Below are 8,307 nucleotides of genomic sequence, written 5' to 3' on the forward strand. Positions count from 1 at the left end.
TAGCTCTTTCTTTAGAGTACTCTTTAATCCAGTTCCTGTTTAAGATGATTTGCAAGATTATATTGCTTATAAGATCAACTAATTAGAAACTAGATTCTACTGAGTAATTATAGACTGAACAATAAGAGTGTGAAGTGATTGCCTTTTCATCTAATATATTAGCAGTAGAATTGTTATTTCCACTGAAGTCAATCTTTGTCCTACTCCTATCCATTATTTCAACTTGATGTTAAGTCCATAATGAATAGCTATTGCTGTGAGAAATGTAATGTCATTGTTTTCCATGATGCATGCTGCCTTGGTATTGTCGCCAGAGATCATAACAGATACATTCTCATGAGAATTATTGTAGATCTGTAATCAAAGTACTCATGTTGCTGTTGTTGTTATGTGTCATCGAGTCGGTACCAACTCACAGTGACCCTGTGCACAACACAATGAAACACTGCCCAATCCTGGGCCAACCTCACAATTGTTGACGTGCTTGTTTGCATTGATGCTGCCACTTGGCCAATCCATCTCATTAGGGATCTTCCTCTTTTTCTCTGACCCTCCACCTTACCAAACATGAGATCCTTCTCCAGCAACTGCTCCCTCCTGACAATATGTCTGAAGGATGAGAGACAAAGTTTGGCCATCCTGGTACTCATCCAAAGTACTCATATAGGCTTTATTTGTTTATTGGTAAAAGTAAGGGAAAGGAAATGTTCAGGGATGATTTGTCACAGGAGATATATGAATTTATGGTTTCCTAGAGTATGTTTCAATCCATGCCTGGGATCCTAATGAGTCAGACTGACTTGACGGCACTTTACATAAAAATAACAACAGAGTATGGTTCATTGATGCCCATTACACTTAATAACATACTTTTTGATAATTAAGTGATTAAATAAAGGTAACTTTATTTCCTGTCATAGTTCACAAACTCTTAATATGCTAAAGTACAATTTGAATTTCAAAGGAGAACAGGTGGACTATTTGTCAGAGTTATTTTTCATGGTCAACCTCATTGAATAACTTTGAGAAATTTTATTATAGACTTACAAAATATTAGAGTTGTCTGTGTCCATACGTATTACCTAATTGAGCACATTTATTTTATAGATTAAGAAAAAAAAACAACACCTTTAAATTTGCCTAGATCCTCCTTGATGGTTCAATACAAATTCAGATTCTATTTCTAAGTTCAGGAGTTTTCCAACAGAGTATTTCATTTCAGAAGTTAATTTTGTGGGTCTTTAAATTAATCCAGTATTAGCCAGTGGTGAGTTTAACAAAAATTTCTAAATTGAGATAATAAGTAAAACAAAATATCATGATGTCCCACTGTTAAAATGTTGTGTTGTTGTTAAATGCCATCGAGTTGATTTTGACTCATAGTGACCCTGTATAGAGTTTCCAAGGAGTGGCTGGTGGGTTTGAAGCACTCACCTTGTGGTTCAAACTAACCTTGCAGTCCAGTGCAGCACTACCATGTTTAATAAGGAAAGGTGGCATTCATACTCTATAGCCTTTGAATAATTTCAGTAAGACATGTAACAACAGAGACAAGAGGATTCTTTTTGCAACATGCAGGTCACTTGAGATGTCAGTGGATGAAATTTAGTAGAGTTACACTAACAACAGCAAGTAGATAAGAGACAGGGCTAAAGGGGAGGGTAGTAAAGCAAGAAACAATGTACAGAAACCCCACAGAACTTATCATCAATGCAAGTGATCATTGCTGAGAAAGAAGAGATGACCTGCTCTAGCTAATTCTAAATATTAGGTTAAACGTAACAATTAATAGAATTAATATTGAATAAACAGAACAGAAAAGAACAAGGGATACTGCATAGTTTAGCATCAGATTCAAAATTGGTAGTAAAAAGCCTGGTATCAAGCAGAGTATCTTTTTAGCCGACTTGTTTTTTTCTATATGAATTTTTATAACCTTATTTTAACTTTATTATTTTTGTTGCTTACAGAGTTGTTTTGGGGTGTTTTCATCACCTATAGAAAATTTTCTGAAAGTGCTTCTTTAATAAATTTGTCCATGTTACCCAACATTCTATTTCATGGCAGAGGCTGTGGGTTAACTGTTCAAATAAACTAGGAGAATCATGTTTAGTAAGGCAGAGGGTCAGAGAAAAAGAGGAAGGCCCCTAGCGAGATGGATTGGCAAAGTGACAGCATCACTGGGCTCAAGTGTGATAACAATTGTGAGGTTGGCCCAGGATTGGGCAGAGTTTCGTTATGTTGTGCATAGGGTCGCTATCAGTCAGTACCGACTTCAGACTTGATGGCACCTAACAACAACAAGTGAAGGTAGCAGTTGCCATTCTAGAGGGCATGGAAAGAGGAGTTGGAGCTCAAGACCAAGGGGCTACTGCTGAGAAAACAGAGAGAATGGACATCACTAACTGTCTACAAGGCAGGTCCGTTGCCCAGGTGGTCTCAGGAAACAGGATTATTTTCAAACCTTGAGAGCTAATGTAATTTGTTCTGCTGGGCTGGGACTTATTTGATGCCTGCTATCCCGTCTTTCCCACCAGTTTTCTCCCATTTGTAATGAACTATTTATTACATGCCCATTCCACCAATTTATTTTGAAAGCAGACAGTTTTGTATTCTACATTTCACAGTTTCATAGGAGAGGAGGAATTTTGACTCAGGAAGGAATATTCCCAAATTCTCACCATTTTTTATTTACATGATTTAGAAGATGAAATTTTTTTTGTATGGAGTGATCGAGTAAATGCGTTTTACAGGAAGAACATGAATTTTGGAGGAGGGGGTCCTGGTGTGGCACAATAGGATAAGCACTGGACTACTAACCCCAAAGTTGGCAGTTCAATCAACCAGTTCTCAGAAACTCTATATAGGGTTATTCTGAGCACTTAAAAACAACAATAAAGGGGTGAAGTGTTATGGATTATATCCCACAAAAATATGTGTTGTGAGGGTGGGGCTTGATGGCAGCTAGGGTGGAGGTGCAGTGAAGTTCGCCATCAGTCATACCACAGAATACCAGGCAAAGCAGATCCAGGGCAGAGCTCCAAAAACTCGGAACCACAGAGACAGGAATATTTAAAAGCTTTGAAGGCTTATAGCTAGTGGAACTTGTAGCAAAGGTAAGAAATCGCATACTTTGGGATCAGCCAGGCTTGGAGGCCCTGAGCTGACAACTTGGGTGAGACCAAACGGCAAGACCAAGTGGAGAGCAGACACACCACAGCAAAATGCCTCAGGAACCTTGTAGTGAAGGTGGACAATACACTTTGTCAGTTTTGCTTTCTTCTGATTTTCTTTTGGTATCTGTTCATTGGCCTCCCCACTGTTTGCCCACCTACATTCTGGTGACTAGAGGGGGTGCCTGAGCAAGTGGACACCCCTCTCCCTCACCACTAGTGGGTTCTTCTGCCACACATGCGCACAGATACTCTCAGCCCAAGAGCCGGCCCTGAACTGTTGTGTTTGTTTGTTTGTTTGTTTGTTTTATTTAATTTTAATTTTAAATTTAGATCTTGAAATGTTCTTTTTAGCTATGAAAATGACAAGAAATTGAAATTTCTCCAATTTGTCATCCATGGCATAGTAAACCATAATTGTCTGATTCAAATTGGTTAACACTTATCCATTTCAGTTCACTAATGCCAAGGTTATTTATTTTATTAATTCTGTTTCATTTTTATGACTTTCAATTCTCCTAAATTCATACTTGTACATTGTATCCTTTAATTATTAAGGGATGTTTATACCTTTCTCTTCTAACTTTGAATATTGTCCTGGCAACAAATGAAGGTCCCAAAAAGTTATGATCCAATTAAGTCTCTAAAGTCAATTCTACTTTGAGGAGGCAACTCTTCCCCAGTCATATTTTGTGTAGCTTCCAATCTGAGGGGCTCATCTTTAGCACTATATCTGACAAATGTTCTGAGGCCATTCATAACCTTCTCAGTGGCTACCTATTCAGAAATGGTCTGCCTTTTCTTTCTCCTATTCTTTCTTAGTCTGAAATTTTCACTGAAACCTGTCCACCATGGGTGACTGTGCTGGTGTTTAAAATACCCATGGTATAGCTTTCAACAGCACAACAACACACCAACAATCACAGTAGGCAAACTGACAGGTGAGAATTGGACATGCATTAAGAGTCTTTCCTTATTAAACATTTACAGAAAAAGAAGAGAAATTGAAATTATTTTGAATTAAAAACTACATATCACCTCTTTAATAAAATTCAACTTATAGAGGTTTCTTAGCATTTGTTCACTTCATTTTGAAGGTTATTATAAATAAGTTTTTTGTTTTTTTGTAATTATGTTCCTCTCCCTCTGTACACATTCCTTAGTAAAATGTTTATAAATATGTTTTTCTCCAACTGTATATAGTATTATAGTCTATGGGTTTTTTTTGTTTTTGTTTTTGTTTTTTTTTTTGTTGTTGTTGTTGTTGTTTTTTGTGTGTGTGTATGTATATATGCAAAATAAATAGAATATTCTGTTATTAAATGAATCTTTAAATAGAAAAAAAATAAGAAAACATTGTAATATTTCACTTACTATGGCAAGTTCTTTCGGGGGGTATCTTGGATACTATGTAGAATTTTAAACCTGAAGTCTTCTGATCTTCCACATCTGTCCCAGAGTTTCATTTTGCTAACAATTACTGAACATAACAAATAAGCAAGTTTCTTTGCCATGATTTATGATACAAAGAGTAGCACATTTTACTTTCTGTCATATTGTCAGGAAGGCTTTCTATTATTCCCATTTGGCAAAGTATATCACAGGAGTTTGGGTACTTAATTGAATTGTAATGTAAAAGTGTAAATTAGGGAGTATCACCTGTATTCATGTTCTGTGATCTTACTTTAATGCTATTGTTATTACATAATACTTCTTATGTTGTAATTCATGCTTAAGAGAGTTATTTGACTTTCCCTAAGTCACAACATTTTTATTTTGCTTGCTTTTAATGGACAGATGGAAATAAAACAGCTAAATACTTTCCCAATCTTAGTCAAGTATATCTCGCTGTACCTAAAATGAATGACTTTAAATAGTCTGATCACAATAGAGAGTGGACAGGAAAAGGATCATGGCATTGGAAATTAGAACAGCCCCTTTAAGCTTTGGGAGCAAGTAAGGTTTACATTTTGGTCTCAAAGCCAAATATTTTCAGTTCTATACATTCGACGCCAGCTTGTGTGTGGTATTTTGCCACAATTATAATAGGAACTGTAACAGATGGGATAAAAAGTTGATAACTAAGGATAGCAGAGCCAGTTATCCCTAAGGAAATGTGATTTAAAAATCATCTTGATAAAGACTGAAAGACTAACTGAAGTAAAACAGCTGCAATTGTAAAGCAAAATAACACCTCAAATGCTTCCTCTATTTGATGTTCATTCTCTTGGCAATTTAACTGTCCAGAGAAATATATATATATATATATATGTATGTATTACATATATATATATAGTCAGTGGAGTTATGCAGTCCTTGCACAAAGAACATCAGCAGCTAATCTTCTTAAGAAATGGAATTGTAAGGATTTTCATTGTTCTTAATGTTGTCTTAATTCATTCTAATGCTTCTTAGTTCTTCAAGTCTCCCAGCCATGAACATAATAAATTGGCAAACTTTATAGTGAACATATGGCTAAAGAGTGACTCTTCATGAGGATGAATTAATTTATGCCTCCACCTGGCAAGAATAGCTAGATAATCTTTGGTTTAATCTAAGGAGTTGACTAAGCTAAAGTAAGACAATATTTACCATTGTTTTAGAAATCAGGACTGATATTAATAGTTGTTGTTGTTGTTGCTAAGTGTGGTTTAATAGGTTCCAACTCACACCAACCATGTATAGGGTTTCCAATGAGTGTCTGGTGGGCTTAGAACCACCTACTTTGTGGTTAGCAGTCCAGTGCTTATCCTACAGCACCACCAGGACATCAATAGTAATAGTTATTAATACTATTAGTTTGATTAATATATTTAATAAAATAACATCAGAAGCAAAATGTTAGGTGTTTAAATATTGGGTAAAAGAGTCCTGGTCATGTAGGAGTTTATGAAATGGCTGCTAACTGCAAGATCAGTAGTTCAAATCTTTCTCATTCTGCAAGAGAAATATGAGGTTTTCTGCTCTTATAACAATTTTCAGCCTCAGAAAACCCTATACGGGGGTCACTATTTCTAAGAACCAATTTGGTGGCACACAACTACCACCACCACCAAATTTTGGGTAAGAAAAAATATTATTTTCTTAACTGCCAGTTCATGGTTGAATAAAATGGTCAAATATTTGCAAGGAAGTTTGACAGATTCCAAGTTCTGATTCCAGCAAAGAAAATGGAAATAATTTTAATTGATGTAATCCAAAAACAGTAAAGAATTGTCTTATTTACTGTGCATTAATTTGTACGTCAGTCAGTGCATTATCAGAATGAAACATAATCCCTTACCACCAAGTAAATTGCGAATCAGAGCAATTCTGCAGGACAGAGTAGCACTGTCCCATGGGATTCTAGGTCTATTAAGCTTTATGGAGCAGACTTCCATATCTTATTCCTTCAGAGCAGTTGGTGGGTTCAAACCAACAACCTTTTGATTAGCAGCCAAGCTCCTTAACTACCTAAACACCAGGGCACTTCAAACTTAAATCAGGCATACTATATCAGAACTTTGAGGAAAAGGATGAATGTGCAAAGTAATTCTGTCAGCAAATATCCCTTAGGAAATCATTGGAGGTATCATATTATAACTGAGTGTCTGGGTTCCTTTTACACTAACTTGCTTCTGAAACATATCTTGCAATTAGAAATTCAATAACAGATACAGAGGTATTATAATGGCTAATTATGGTTTAAAATAATTTTCTTTGTAGGAAACTTATCAAAATCAATAATAGTGAATACATTTTTGTCCAAAAAATATAAAATTCTAAGTCGAAGGGCAGGTGTAAAAGGAATAAAAAATGCTATGCTCAAGCATTACCCAAGGGACAGAAAGTCTCAAAAAGTTTTATATCTGTCTGAAATGTAGAAAATACTGAGGATATTTTACCCACCACTCTTAGAACCTCTGCAGTGTCACCCTCAAGTTAACATTTCAGATCTCTCTATGGAATTACACCATCACTGGAATTATTTAAAAGTTAAGAAAAGTTGCCTTATATTGAAAAAGGAAAGAACATAAAAGTTGGGGAGCTACTTTCTAAACTTTCCTTCTGTTTGGATTCTGGGGATGGATTCATGGTTAGGTGTTGAAACCGATATTCAAAGATGTTGTTAATGGTATATGATGATGGACTTTGCAATGCTCTTTTCCTATTATTACTACTTGTATTTATTTCCCTGATTTAAGACAAAACAATTCTTGCCTTCAGTTAATGGATCCTTTGTGTCTTCACACAAATCCATAATTTAAAAAAAATTCACATAAGATCGAGTCACAAATTCTTCTCTGGGTTAAGTACTTCCAGTCACTCACTTCATTGGAAATAATTTTTTCTACCTGGTATTTTGTTATTGTTGTGAAGTTCCATCATGTCGGTTCAAACTCATATCAACCCTGAATAGAGTTTCCAAGGAGTAGGTGGTGGGTTTGAACCACCGACCTGAGATTAACAATCTAATGCTTATCATATAATGCCACCGTAGGTCTGGCACCATCAAATCAGTTCTGACTCATAGACACCTAGACACCTTATGCATAACAAAACATCACTGCCAGGTCTGGCACCATCCTCAAAATTGTTGTTACATTAATACTTTTGTTGCTACCATTGTGGCAGTCGATCTCTTTGGGGGTCTTCTGATTTTCCACTGACCCTTTACTTTGCCAAACATGATATCCTTCTCAAGATACTGGTCCTTTCTGATAACATTCCAAAGAATGAAAACTAATCCTTGCCATTCTAGTTACACCTCTTCCGGCACCGATGTGTTTGCTCTTCTAGAAGTCCCTACTACTATTAATTCTTAATACTTTTACTACTCTTCTCCAGCACCTAAAGTCAAATGCATGGATTCTTCCATCCTCTGCCATATTCACTGTTCAAGTTTCACAAGTACATGAGACAATTGAAAAGATCCTGTCTTGGGTCAGATACACCTTAGTCCTAATATACATATGTTGTTGTTGTTGTTGTTAAGTGCCGTCGAGTCGGTTCCAACCCATAGCGACCCTGTACAGGGTTTCCGAGGGTGTAAATCTTTACGGGAGTAGAAAGCCTCATCTTTCTCCCGCGGAGTGGCTGGTAGTTTCGAACCGCTGACCTTAAGGTTCGCAGCCCAATTTGTAACCACTACGCT

Source organism: Chrysochloris asiatica, unplaced genomic scaffold (assembly GCF_000296735.1).
Source record: "Chrysochloris asiatica unplaced genomic scaffold, ChrAsi1.0 scaffold00253, whole genome shotgun sequence".
NCBI lineage: Eukaryota > Metazoa > Chordata > Mammalia > Afrosoricida > Chrysochloridae > Chrysochloris > Chrysochloris asiatica.